Source organism: Atractosteus spatula, unplaced genomic scaffold (assembly GCF_055471065.1).
Source record: "Atractosteus spatula isolate fAtrSpa1 unplaced genomic scaffold, fAtrSpa1.hap1 Scaffold_51, whole genome shotgun sequence".
NCBI lineage: Eukaryota > Metazoa > Chordata > Actinopteri > Semionotiformes > Lepisosteidae > Atractosteus > Atractosteus spatula.
This window is the reverse complement of record NW_028296881.1, coordinates 7,593-22,505: the sequence shown is the minus strand read 5'-3', so window position 1 is coordinate 22,505 and position 14,913 is coordinate 7,593. Positions and strand designations below refer to the sequence as shown.

Below are 14,913 nucleotides of genomic sequence, written 5' to 3'. Positions count from 1 at the left end.
GTGGATCCATCTCCACATGGGGAACACTAAAATAGCAAGGAAAATACAAGAAAAGAAACTGAAAGAATTGTGCTAACAGCAAATGGGGACGGAGGGAGGTGGTCGAACAAGTAAATAAGCCTGGCAGATTATTTGTAGCGACATTTTTTGAGTCAATCAGCACACTGATTTCTCTTCATGTACCTTAAACTGTGCAGTTTGTATTTTCGTTGTAGATAGGTTTCTTCAGAAGTCCAGTAAATTGACGATAATGGAGAACTAGCTGACACACCCCGTCGTGAAGACCCTCTGTAAGGTGATTACACGTTTCATTTTCAAGTCGCCTCCTTTACACGCAATTGCAGCTCCGACACTGAGAGAAAGCATGAGAAATGGCAGTACAGGCTCGATGGCTTCACATCTCCTATCAATCACATAAAATTGCAGTAAAGCGCTCTAAATATGACTCTGAAGTACTGGGAAAGATGATTATTTTGAGCGTGCCTCCCAGGGTCTGCTACAAGGCTGAAGTTGGCTTCTTATTCGCGTTTTTCGTTCCGCCTTAAATGCTGCTGCTGTGATGTTATGTCGCCTTTCGCCTGTAGATGGCTCTATTCGATCAGTACTAATTCGGCTGGAAAACTGTAGACATCCTCAGTGAAAGGGAATATCCAAATAAATAGCGACTGTCCAAATTATATTTTTGTATGGAATATATTTTAGAAAATCGCAAACCAATTTTAAAAACTCACCATAACATGGACTTGCACTGGGAAAAAGGTGATTGTGCTTTCTGCTTATTGCTACGGCCCTCCCCCCTGATTATAAAAACGTCTCACAATTCTGACACCGAGGTGTGAGAGACAATGTAATAGACTTTCAAAATCCTGAAGTACAAGACATTTTAATGCACCATTTTTCAAATATGACCCTCTGATCTTGGCTTGTCAGAATACATTGCGAAAAAGTATGGCACGAATTGCAATGGCACAAATTGTTGAGAATATCACTGACCATGCCGATATTTGCAGGGGATATGAGTGTTTTGCGCACGTTGAACTACAGCACGTAAGAATTGAGCTTCTTAGTCAATATCACCGGGGAATGTCCAATAATGACGAACATCTGTAGCTTCAAGGAAACTTCGACTCGCACATGGAGTTTTATCTTCGAATGGAGGGTGGGAGAATTCATTTATACTCTCGTTGCTCATTAGCTAAACTATTTTAAAAATATGACGCAGATTTGTTCGAGAAACTTGTAATCGTCTTAAAGAGAGTCTTCTTGAAGACGTGCACCAGGTAGCTCTCCACTGTTAATTGACAGGACTTTAGAATAAACTGTTCTCATACAAATTACTGTTTGTTCAAACATACAAATTACACATCTTAAGGAACATGAAGAGAAATCTGTGTACTAAATAACATAAAACTGTCGCTGCAAATTATCGCCAAGCTGTTTTACGTGTCCTAACACCTCTTTCTTTCCTATTTTGCAGCGAGCACAATTCTTTCTGTTTCTTCGTCGCTATTTTACTGTCTCTTCCCCCATGTGCAGATGGATCCACAGCCGAAACTTGAGGTCGGTTCCTATTACTCTGTCTGATTGAAAGAGCTGTATTAAGGGCACTCCCATCTCTGCAGGAAAGTTATTGCTGCTCTCAACACAATATACTGCAGACAAATATAGCGATACTGTCACGTGTTCCTGCTGTCAGTCTATTATGTCATGTTCATCCACACCCAGAAACATTACTGCTGTAGCACCAGAGTTATATAGGCGCAGTCCAAAGAGCAAGAATCTCTTAATCTCAGAACTGTGGGTTCAGCCCCCACATTGGGTCCCTCTGTGTCAATTTGATCCCGCCAATCCTCCTAGCATGACCTGATGGCGTAACAGTGATACCCAGTACCCAGCGTAATTCAGCTTTCTTTCCACTTGATTCAGATTTTGATCTGAAATCATCGGCCGAACAAGAGTTTGTCTAAATCGAGGGAGATCTGCTCACAAGCAAGTATTAAACACTTCAGGATTATCTGTTCGAATACCACACTTTGTCAAAACACTGCCGCTTCTTAAGCTAATAAGTAACGGTTTTTGAGCACGCATTGTATTGTTAATGCTTATATTAAAAAAGCATAAATTCACATAATGGAATTTGGACTGAACAAAGTAGTCCAGCCCCTTTACAACATTACATACCCACTGATTAAAGCTTAAAACTACAGCAGCAGGAGTAACAATAATGGCAACAACATGTTTGGAGTTCGGCATTTCATTTATACTGCGGAAACATCGTATCGGAATGAACTGCCCGAGATAAAAGAGCAATTGCGGCTTCAGATCGTTTTTACAGAGCATTGCGTTGTTCTGTTCATGCTGACTACACGCTTTAAATTTGTCATTTACTGCAAGCGTTGCTTTTCCAGGTTTTTCTGAAATTCCTCGCATTTGAGCCAGCACTAAAATATTTCATTCCCGTCGCTGAATACATCGTGGAAACGGTATTTGCAACGGAATGCTGTCACACATGAAATCTTTTTGTTATTCGGTTCTGAAGTTTGAAAATGAAAATAAAACGGGGGTCACTTCATAGGCTTGAAAGAAATCCAAGCAGCATAAAAACCAGCGAACTCTCACAAATTGCATTGTGCTGCACCTTTCTTCTGCTGCTTTTATAAATCTGCCTTAAACATTTGAATGCATACCTTACTGCTGCTAATCACATTCACGTGCTTACGAAGCTTTTTTCTGTCCGTTATGTTTTTCCAAAGCGGTTTCTCCGTTTTCCTTGTACTGTGATTGTCAGCGAGCACAACAAGACTGAAATAGTGTAAAGGCAGGTAAAAAAGACAAGGTAAAACGCCTGACTGTCGGGAGTGGGATTTGAACCCGTGCTTCTATTTGGAGAGCGGAACACAAAGATTGAAAGACACAAAACTGTGAATTTGCTGTTTTAAACCGCTCCACTATCCTGAAGAAATGGGTGCTGACTGTACCAGTTGCATCCGATTTTCTGTAACTTTAGGACGATTGATACGACTGGACGAACACAATTTGTGGCGTTTAGCATGACATGGAAAACGGTACCGGAGCATTCGGGTCCGGAGTACCAGACTCAGAAACAGTTTTTACCCCCGCACTATCAAACTATTAAACTCCCAGCCTCTCTCACTCTCACCTCACCTCTCACCTATGATCTGAACCTCACAGTGCCTTCTTTCTTACCAAAAACCCAAACACATTGAAAATCTACCTCTACCATACATGTCAAAAGTTCACTCCCCATAATTTCTATCCCTTTATTTCATTCTTTTGATGCATGTTTTTGCACATAACCTGTTACCTTTTTGTTGTTTTGCACACTGCCTGTTGTTGTTTTTTGCACATCGGCTGTTGTCTCTGTCTCTGTGTTTTTTTCTTTGTACTACTTATGTCCGAGAGCTAGCTAAATAGCATTTCGTTATAATATATACCTGTATATGAGTATAATGACAATAAACTTGAATTTGAACTTGAACTTGACATAGTCTTGCAGGCAGTATATTATTTTATCGTTTACTCGTTAAAAAAACACGGTCTTCTCGTTCCAAAGTCAGATTTTTAGTGCTTTCGAACGTCACTTCCAACCTGGACTGACAGCTCACCCGATCTGTTTGTGATCAGACCATGGGGGGGGGGGGGGGTTTACCAAGCGCACGTTCCTTCCCAGTGCTGAGGCGATCATTCGGAAGATGGGTGTGAAGAGAGACAAGCTTTGTCGACTAAAAAACAAGGCAGGATATGCAAGAATAGTAATCACTGGCGACAGTTATGTTCTTTTACTATTGAGACTCCTACATTACGAGTTCTTTGAAGACATTGAAACTGAAGGAAAGCGGCGACAAATGAAACAGGCACGGGTGGGGATTGAACCGACGGTCTTCAGTTAACGAGACAGACGCCTTACCACTTGGCCACCGCGCCTTCGAGCAAATATGGGAATAATGTTGTTCAAATTATTTTTTTCTGAATCTGGTTTACATCGCCTGGAGGCAGCAACAACAATAAAAGGGATACTTAACAAGGAGATATGCTGTAGCAGTGCGAATCCAACAGATGCTCCTGAAGAGACTGGAGGTTTAAGCCAACTCCTTAGAGCGCTCGGCCGCGTTACTCTCTTCAGCTCTTGTTGTTTGACCTAGTGGTTTTATAACGCGTGGAAACGACCGCAACTTCGTTTTCTGAGATGCTTTCTCTCACGTGGTGAAATCTCGACCTCTTTGGCATCTCTGGCTATAGTTCTTCTGTAGAGCAGGCTTTCACACCTCTGCTTATAGTGCCCTTGAAGTCATTTTATTTTTACAGGAAGACGCATTCCCTAACGATCTCTCCTGTTTTAGAAATGCTTCATAAGGCGTGTTTGATTCAACGGACAAACAGTATACTAATTGTACAATGCAGATTTATGCGGCATTCGTACTGGATTTGAGTGGGATTCTGAAATACTTCTTGCAAAGGTATTCAGACTTTCTTGAACCTATAATAAAAACACAGACCTGAAACTCCCTAGCTTCCAATCTCTGATGTTGCTGTCCTTAAACTCGGACGTGATGTTCTGCAGACGTGTGCATAATGTCCTGTTTTCTTACAGTGTACACATTTTGCTGTTCACGCTCCGCATTCATCTGCTTTGTGCATTGTTAGTCCGCACCTGTAACATGTAATGTCAGCCGTCCCCTGTTCTTCTACAGTATATCTCTAGCATGACTGCGTCCTGCTGCTCGGCTTTTGTTTGTAAAGTTTGAGCGAGCGCCCCGTTCAGTGTCACTTTGTCACTGTGGTCAGAAAGCATTCTTGATTCTGCTTGAGCTGCTTCATGAATTCTAGCGACTGTAAGAGCTCTTTCTAAAGTCAGCCCTTCCTCCTGCAGCAATTTATAGTCTCTTATGTGCACATTTTTCCACAAGTTGATCTCTTAACATGTCAGTTTCCAATACTCCAAAGTCACAAGATTTAGCCAGTCCTCTTAGTGCAGTCACAAAAGCATCAACTGAAGTTCTCTGCCTAAATTTATGCCGTTCCAAAACCACATTTCTCTGCGGTGTAAAGTAAGCGTCTAAGGCAGCTACAGTCTGTTCATATGTACCTTTTTCAACAGGGAGGTTGGCGAAAATCCGCTGCACGGGCACCCAGATACAGTGCAGTAATGTAGCACGTCTCACGGCATCCGGAGCTTCTGTAGATCCACTGGCTATTTAAAAAAATCTGTACGACTCCATCCATATCTTGTATTCCGCATACAAATCCGGAGCTCCGAGTTTCAGTAGAAGCGGTAGAAAAAGCTGGGCATAAGCAAAGCTTCTCGGCGCGGCTGCCATATCTTCCATGGCGCAAGCTAAACGAAAAGTCCGAAAATTCAAAAGTTCGTTTCTACCAGCAAGAGAACAAAAATCTGCAGTATTCTGCTCGCTTTGAGTCCGTCAAGCACTCATCTCTCGTCGCCATAAATGTTGTGTATCTTAATAAAGAGACGTTTTTATATTATTTTAACTATTTTGTTAACTACACAGATCACGCCCTTACACCATATATTCCCGCCTTCTACTCTCTCGTTCTGTTGTCTCGCGATTTCTACTCACTATACTACATTTAGTATGACTTCTTGTTGCAGTTGAGCTCAAAGCTGGAGATGATCTCCATATTCTACCGCACTAACTAGTCCGAAACGTAGTACACAGTACACACTTTTTAAGTGAAGTCAGGTTGTTAAAAAATTAAACCAGCGCCCTGTCACAGAAACGTACCCCGGTCTACCGCGCAACAAGCGGGGGTACTCAGCAGTATACTGTAACGCAACGGGGGCTCAGGCGGGCGCCCTTGCCGCATCAGGTCGGCCCCACACCGTCCGGGGCTCGAACCCGGGACTTCCGCGTCTCTCTGCAGCGACCCAGCCCCGTGAGCTAAAGAGAGATCTCTCCACAGCCCAGTAGCTGTAGTCCTGCTATCACAGGGAAGGGCGGTGACGTCACCTGCTCTGGTACGCCGGCTCTTACACAGTACCTGTCGGCCGTAAGCGTTACACTCTCCCCCGCTTAAATCGCCGTCCCCGGCGAAGGGCTATCCCACCCCGCTTCTGACACCAATGTAACGCAACGGGGGCTCAGGCGGGCGCCCTTGCCGCATCAGGTCGGCCCCACACCGTCCGGGGCTCGAACCCGGGACTTCCGCGTCTCTCTGCAGCGACCCAGCCCCGTGAGCTAAAGAGAGATCTCTCCACAGCCCAGTAGCTGTAGTCCTGCTATCACAGGGAAGGGCGGTGACGTCACCTGCTCTGGTACGCCGGCTCTTACACAGTACCTGTCGGCCGTAAGCGTTACAATACTAACGAGGAGCGCTTGTCTGCAGCTGAGCGTCAGCTCTGTTTACTGTTAGCAGTCATTGCCTCATTTCCAAACACTTTTTCACCTGCTCTCAGCTTTTAAAGACAGTCATAAACGCTCAAGAAGTAATTCATGTCAGTTTGAAGTCTGTTTCTGTTGTCTCAGCTCTTGATAAAGAAAAGCCGTGCGTGGGAGACTCCCTCTCTGAAGAAGTTTGCCGTCACCCTGCGAGGGAAAAGAGCCATCAATCACCGAGGCAACCACTGAGACAGTTAACATTAAACACGTGAAATGCGAGATGTTGTGATTTTTTTCCTGCTTAAGGCTTCTATCGTTTCTATTCTAACGAGAAAGACCTCTTTATTAGAAGTGAGATTTTAACAAACGTCTCCAGGGGTAACTGCGACCTGAACGCAACGCCTTAGACCACCAGCCATCTTGCCTGTGGTACTTATAATGAAGTATATATTTTATTTCTACTCGTTGATAAGAAAAGTGAAATCATGTAATTAGGGATATGTCTTTTTTTCATGGGGAAAACTAGCCCGAGCAAATGTAAAGTTTAGAGCAGCGCTCAATAAAAATGATCAGAAACCGAAAGCGCTTCTTATACGGATCAATATATTCCGATACCACTGGTTCTGCAGAAGAAATAAGAAAAGCCGAACTCAAAGCACTGTGTTGCCATTACGGCTACTCCATCTGCAGCTGCTTTAAGATTACTCACACTGTGTTGCCATTAAGGCTACCTAGTTAAAAAAAAAAACTTATCGTCACCTTTTTGAACGTGATTGTTAGACACCCGTTAAATCTCAACCGAGGTTTCTTGAGAGATCGTTCAGCGAGCGAGTAATAAAAAACTACTTCGCTTCTAACCTCTGCTGTCGCTGTAAACTCGGACGTGATGTTCTGCAGATGTGCAGTGTGCCTTTCCTCTCGTCGTATTCAAGAGTACTCACTGTGTGAGCTCCTCACTGCGTGTTCTGTATTCTACTGTGATTTAATTTAGATGATTACGTGGAGTAGAGTGACAAGATCTATTGAACATTTTCGGTTTGTGAAATGAAACACTAAATACACTACAGTAAATACAAGTAATGGACATTTAAAATAACCACAGTACAGCTAGAAGAGTGAAAGATAAAAGACTATTTAGAATGAGATTCACAATAGACTTAAGAAAGGCACAACCGCCCGAACAGGGACTTGAACCCTGGGCCCTCAGATTAAAAGTCTGATGCTCTACCGACTGAGCTATCCGGGCTCTGAAAGAAAGTCTACACTGTCGGGATCCTCGCAAGTCACGTGTCTCTTGTGCCGAAGAGCAGTCATACCTGACCCGTCTGGGATGACCACTGACAGACTTTATCCAGAAGCGACGGCACCACTCCCAGTAGAATGAGTGAGAAATACAGCATGACATGGGTAGTTAAGGGGCTCCCACAATCCATCTTTCCTCACATTACTGATTTTTTTCAATAGCATTTTGACCTTTTTTCACATTCAGATTTTTTTCACATTTAATAAAATCTTTCAATCAACAACAGTTGGGGTTAAGGGCCTTGTTCTGGAGCCCCATGGAGTAGGATTCCTCTGCCGACCGTGGGATGTAAACCAGCAACCTTCCAGCCACAGGTGCAGATCCTTAGCCACAGAGCCACCAAATGTGCCAATTCTTTAGAAAGAAGTCCAAAGAATGCAAATTTACTTTTTTAAAATAGCTGTTGTAAATAACATCAGTGGCTATTGAAGAGTACATACAAGCACAGAGACAAGTTAATAAACTTGGAATGACTACTTACAGCTCTGGAAAGACCGAAGATATTGTTTCCGGTTGTTAAGGAACAAGTAATAGGTTTATTCCATGCTGAAAAAAAGAAAACAATGTTTCGGCCGTGGAGCATTCTTCAGGTGTGAGAGAGAAGGCAGTAGGCAAAGGTAATGTAGTGGGAGAACAAAAGCTGGGAGGGAGGAAGGGTGAGAGGCGGGAGCAGGGGACAGAAAGAGAGGCCAATCAAGAGGTGTGAAGTCAGAATAGGTGTTGAGAGGTGTGAAATGAAACTTCCAATGAATGGAGAAAATTTAGTAGAATAGTAGTCTGTCGTTTAGAGAAGGGGGAAGTTGTGATCCTAGCTGCAGGATAAGTTTGGTTTGGTATCGGTAGTCTTTCTAATGTATGAGTTCAGAAAACCATCTTTGAGAACAAAGACGGAGAGATTAGAGTGGTCATGGCCATCAGAGGTTAAATGAGAAACAATGGTTTTTGGAGAGATCTTTAATCTTCACAGCCCTGACATGTTCTCTGAAGCGGTCTCCAAGTCCCCTTCCTGTTTCTCCAATATAGAGAGAAACTGGGCATTTACTGCAAGAGATACAGTAAATAAGGTTGCTGGAGGTACAAGATGCCATCTGGGTGATCCAGAATTGTCCTGAGGGGCCTTGAATGAGTGTGGTGTTGGATGTGTACTTGCAGGCGATACAGCGAGCTCTGTTGCAGGGGAAAGTACCTGGTGTGGAGGGTTGCTGAGGGCGGTCAAGGGAGCTGTGAACAAGAAGGTTGCGCAGATTAGGTGATTGACGATATAAGATGATGGGGCAGTCAGAAAAGAGGGCCCCAATGGAGGGATCATCCTGTAGGATGGAAAAGTTGTCGTTAACAGTCCTGGGGATAGGAAGTGTGTTAGGGAAGCACCAAAGGAATGCGGTTGTTACGGTGGGAGTTCCTGATTGGGTTGATGGTCCAAGGGGTGTTTTTGGCTCGGGCAAGGGCCCTGTCAATAACACTGCTGGGGTATCCTCTGTTGTTGAAAAAGGAGTACATTTTGAGGGTTTGGTTCTGGAAGTCGATGTCGTCGCTGCATATTTGTTGTAGCCGAAGGAACTGTGAAAAAGGGAGAGAATTTTTAGTATGTTTGGGGTGAAATTAGCTATACAAGAGATAGCTGTATGAAACCGTGGGTTTGTAATAAACAGAAGTGGAGAGTCTGGGGTAGTTGATGGAGAAGTTGATGTCCAGAAACGGAAGAGTAGTGGAAGATATGTTAACCATATATTTGAGGGACAGGTGGAAGTTGGTGAAATGGTGCAGGAAGCACTTAAGCTGATCGTTGGAGCATGTGGCGGCACTGACGCAGTCATCAATATATCGCTTGAAGAGGTCAGGGACATAGCCAGTGTAGCAAGCTAAGAAACGTTCTTCTACCCAGCCAACAAAGATATTGGCATAGCTGGGTCCCATTCTGGTGCCCATGGCAACTCCACTCACCTGTTGGTAAAAAAGATTATTGAAGGAGAATGCATTCAGTGTGAGAACCAGTGTTTCTGGTTGTTGTCCTTTAATTGATCTGCCACCAAAACATTAATCCTAAACAGTCAAACAAGTCCATGTGATGAAAACCTTTATGCTCTTTAATGTTTTTTTATGGATTGTGCATCTGCACTAATTTCCCCCCCTCCTACTCATCAGCTTTTGGATGAGAGATTCTGACCACTGTATAAGATCAGAAGCAATAGAAGAAACGGGCTTCTTTTCTGCTTATTAAACACACTCCTAATGCAAACAACACATTACAAGTACAACGCAAAGGTTGCACCAAATGGGATCAAGCAATTTAAAACATATGTTCAGGGTACAGGAAAGTTGTTATAGAGATGAATGGTATTCATGAAACAAATAATGTTGCAAAAAACTTTGCCAAAAGTCACAACCCATTTAACATTCATCAGACAGGTTGAATCAGTTGGATATCTCTTAGGTTTAAAATGCACTCAACGGCTGTATAATGCAAGCTCAAGAGTCAAAAGAACAATAGTGAACTACAGTTCTTACAATAATAAACAGCCATTTGATCTTGTGAATGATCTATCATACACCCTTGAAATGATGTTACAGATTTGGAAGTTTGCACAGCTTGTAGTCTTTCTAACTCCATGAGACACACAGACAGGGAGAGAAGCTGGGGGTCAGAGCGCAGGGTCAGCCACTGTGCTCTTGTGCCAAACAGGTCATACAAAGACCGCCATTCCTTATATCTTTCCCTGAACCTGTGCGTCACTACCTCACCTTCCAGAAGCAAAATATCGAGCTTCCACACACCCTTCTCCACAGTAACAGCTGTTGGAATAGAAATTGTAAATGACAGTAGACAATGGTCAGAGAAAAAAAAAAACAGGGGTTAGGCCTGCGGTCATGCAAGTAAAATCAAGTACCAAAACAAAATGCGTGAGCCTTGGGTCCCATTAGACTTGTGGCATGTGAAACCTGCCCTCCCCTGACTATGAAGTTTGAAGCCATCTTTCAGTTTAAAATCTTTACATAATGTTTGCAATAATATTGATGATTTATCAAATTGGACCTGTCTCTCGCCCGTTATTCTGCCTTCTCTTTCTAAAAGAGAATTAAAATCCCATCCCAATAAATATACTCAGTTCCTGAATTAGGACATATCTGTCATGTGAGCAACTCAGACAATATATATTTAAGCGTTTAAATTAGACATTCATGAAACCCAGATATACCACCAGTGCTCTCCCTGGTTTCATTACAAGGTGCTGTCGTACCTCTACCATCTTATTTTTAATTAGAACAGCTATACCATCAGATTTATTTTCTTTGGACCCACACCAGGTTGATCGGCCCAATGTCCACAGTTCTTCCATATCCTTATAGCAGTTTTTAAAGGGTAACCCACACTCCTGTAACAACACAATATCAGCAGTTACCTTCCTCACAAATGATAATATAGTCCTTGCCCTTAACTTGGAGCGAATGCTTCTCACATTTATGGACACAATATTAAGAGCCATACTTAAAGTAGGACCAGGGGAGACTAAAAGATCTGGCTACAATCATTCAAGTGTATAGACACCTACTATACAGGCCTCCCCCCCCCACTTTTGCTTTAATTGTCTCCTCCTCCACCACCCCCACAATCCATAGGATATTTCTCCACCTGCCATCCTTGAGTCTCTGGTTCTGAAGCTTGGTCAGTAAGATCACATATATTGGAGACATCTAAACCCATGGGAGAACCTACCTGAGGACTTGGAAAATGATCTTCCCTCACTCTGCTCGGAGTTAAATCATTTTCTAAATCCAATGTCTCTTTTAGACTGCACCCACTGTTCTGTACATTTCATTTGAGCACTTTCAGTCTCCACAGGTGGCAGGCTATTGGAAGAGATGCTACCAATCAAATCAGATTCCACCTCACTTTTTGCAACATTATCATTCTCTTCTACCTCAGCCTCATCTCCTTCACTCCATTCTGAACCCTCGCTCTCTTTTTCACCACTTTCTTCAACGTCAACCACATCCAGTTCCTGATCCAGAACCACTGCTCCAGCCCTAAATACCTCTTCAAACTCTTCCTGTTTTTGCATCGGTCTTACCAGTTTTGTTCTATTTGCAAAGGAATTTGGACAGTCTTTAAACACATGACCTTCACACTCACAGAGATTACATTTCCTCACGCTTGTACATTCAGTATATGCATGTCCAGTTTCCTTGCACTTACCACACACCACCTTTGTACAGGCATCCACAAAGTGACCCAGCTCCCCACATCTCCTGCACGGTTTTGGCTGCCCTTGGTAGAACACAAGGCCTCTATTTTCACATAATCCAATCAAAGAAGGAATGTGTTTAAATCCACCATAACCATTTTTTGTCTTCATGCAATGAAACAGGTACTCTCCATGAACAGTTCCAGATGCCATCATCATCCAAGACTTTCTGAAGCTCACCTTTCACTAAACAATACTTAGACAACCATGTCACAACATCTTCCTTCATCACCATCTCATTAAACATGCGAACAATCACAGTCCTATTAATCAATAATAATTGCTTACACTTATATAGCGCTTTTCTGGACACTCCACTCAAAGCACTTTACAGGTAATAGGGACTCCCCTCCACCACCACCAATGTGCAGCATCCACCTGGATGATGCGACAGCAGCAATAGTGCGCCAGAACGCTCACCACACATCAGCTCTCAGTGGGGAGGAGAGCAGAGTAATGTAGCCAATTCATAGAGGGGGATTATTAGGAGGCCATCATTGGTAAGGGCCAATGGGAAATTTGGTCAGGATGCCGGGGTTACACCCCTACTCTTTTCGAGAAACGCCCTGGGATTTTTAATGACCCCAGAGAGTCAGGACCTCGGTTTTACGTCTCATCCGAAGGACGGCGCCTGTTTACAGTATAGTGTCCCCGTCACTATACTGGGGCATTAGGACCCACACAGACCACAGGGTGAGCGCCCCCTGCTGGCACCACTAACACCTCTTCCAGCAGCAACCTTGGTTTTTCCCAGGAGGTCTCCCCTCCAGGTACTGACCAGGCTCACACCACATTAGAAAGATCCATCAGCTTCTGCCATTCAAACATTCTAATTAGGCCCACATCTTTTTTTCTCCTCTATTTTCATCCAAAATTCTTCCAGTAACTTCGCCGATTGAAACTAATGTCAAAACCAATTCCCTTCAGAAAAGTGATTAAGCATTTGACATCTAATGCCTTAATCCTTTCTGTAACACCTTCCTTAAAAAGTCCAACCGTGAAATATCACCCGAGTGAGCCGAACCCTCACCACCCTTATTCACCAAACGTGCGCAAAAGTAACGGCGCATGCCGAATCTACAGGCCGCCATGGCCGTTACAAATGTGTCAAAAGCAAACTAAACCTAAACCGAAACCTCTTCTGTGCACCAAACTCCCCAAAACCCTATTCCCTTAATCTTACACTTATACAAAAACTCCACTCTCGACTTCTGGGTTTAACCCTTTACATCGCCAACGCTGGTTAGAGATTCAGTGTGTCCCAGGCTCAGCGGTTATATAGGACAGGACTCGGTGAGCTGCAGGGGAAACTCGTTGTTCTGCGCTCCCCGTGCGGAATGCGCGTCTCCACCCTCCAGACTCGTCACACCGCCTTCATACTCTACAGCGGGAAAAAAAACTCCCTTTACTGTCTTCATACAGTACATCCCTCTTAAATCCCAGAAACACAGAAACTCCGGGGCGTTTCTGTGAGTCAGTACCGGGTTTCTCTGTTCGAGGTTACAAGCAGAAACAATAAAAGCGCTGAAAGCAGGAAGTTATTTCTGCTCGTAGGCATAAACGTACAAATAAATTTTCTGATTCCTAAAACCTAATAAAATCCATGTACAGTGCCTTGCGAAAGTATTCGGCCCCCTTGAACTTTTCAACCTTTTGCCACATTTCAGGCTTCAAACATAAAGATATAAATTTTTTATTTTATGTGAAGAATCACCAACAAGTGGGACACAATTGTGAAGTGGAACGAAATCTATTGGATTTTTGAAACTTTTTTAACTAATAAAAAAATGAAAAGCGGGGCGTGCAAAATTATTCGGCCCCTTTACTTTCAGTGCAGCAAACTCACTCCAGAAGTTCAGCGAGGATCTCTGAATGATCCAATGTTGTCCTAAATGACTGATGGTGATAAATAGAATCCACCTGTGTGTAATCAAGTCTCTGTATAAATGCACCTGCTCTGTGATAGTCTCAAGGTTCTGTTGAAAGCGCAGAGAGCATCATGAAGACCAAGGAACACACCAGGCAGGTCCGTAATACTGTTGTGGAGAAGTTTAAAGCCGGATTTGGATACAAAAAGATTTCCCAAGCTTCAAACATCCCAAGGAGCACTGTGCAAGCGACCATCTTGAAATGGAAGGAGTATCAGACCACTGCAAATCTACCAAGACCTGGCCGTCCCTCTAAACTTTCAGCTCAGACAAGGAGAAGACTGATCAGAGATGCAGCCAAGAGGCCCATGATCACTCTGGATGAACTGCAGAGAACTACAGCTGAGGTGGGAGAGTCTGTCCATAGGACAACAATCAGTCTTACACTGCACAAATCTGGCCTTTATGGAAGAGTGGCAAGAAGAAAGCCATTTCTCAAAGATATACATAAAAAGTCTCGTCTAAAGTTTGCCACAAGCCACCTGGGAGACACCCCAAACATGTGGAAGAAGGTGCTCTGGTCAGATGAAATCAAAATCGAACTTTTTGGCCACAATGCAAAACGATATGTTTGGCGTAAAAGCAACACAGCTCATCACCCTCAACACACCATCCCCACTGTCAAACATGGTGGTGGCAGCATCATGGTTTGGGCCTGCTTTTCTTCAGCAGGGACAGGGAAGATGGTTACAATTGAGGGGAAGATGGATGCAGCCAAATACAGGACCATTCTGGATGAAAACCTGTTGGAGTCTGCAAAAGACCTGAGACTGGGACGGAGATTTATCTTCCAACAAGACAATGATCCCAAACATACAGCAAAATCTACAAAGGAATGGTTCACAAATAAACGTATCCAGGTGTTTGAATGGCCAAGTCAAAGTCCAGACCTGAATCCAATCGAGAATCTGTGGAAAGAGCTGAAAACTGCTGTTCACAAACGCTCTCCATCCAACCTCACTGAGCTCGAGCTGTTTTGCAAGGAAGAATGGGCAAGAATTTCAGTCTCTCGATGTGCAAAACTGATAGAGACATACCCCAAGCAACTTGCAGCTGTAATCGCAGCAAAAGGTGGCTCT

At 43.5% G+C, this 14,913-nt stretch overlaps 2 non-coding genes across 2 annotated transcripts; both read right to left on the bottom strand.

The window, feature by feature from the left end:
• Window positions 1-3,873: 3,873 nt before the first annotated feature.
• trnat-cgu (transfer RNA threonine (anticodon CGU)) lies at window positions 3,874-3,945 on the bottom strand. Its single transcript has one exon. It is a non-coding gene; the product is annotated as a tRNA-Thr (tRNA).
• Window positions 3,946-7,532: 3,587 nt separating this feature from the next.
• Window positions 7,533-7,605, bottom strand: trnak-uuu (transfer RNA lysine (anticodon UUU)). The gene has a single exon. It is a non-coding gene; the product is annotated as a tRNA-Lys (tRNA).
• Window positions 7,606-14,913: the final 7,308 nt, after the last annotated feature.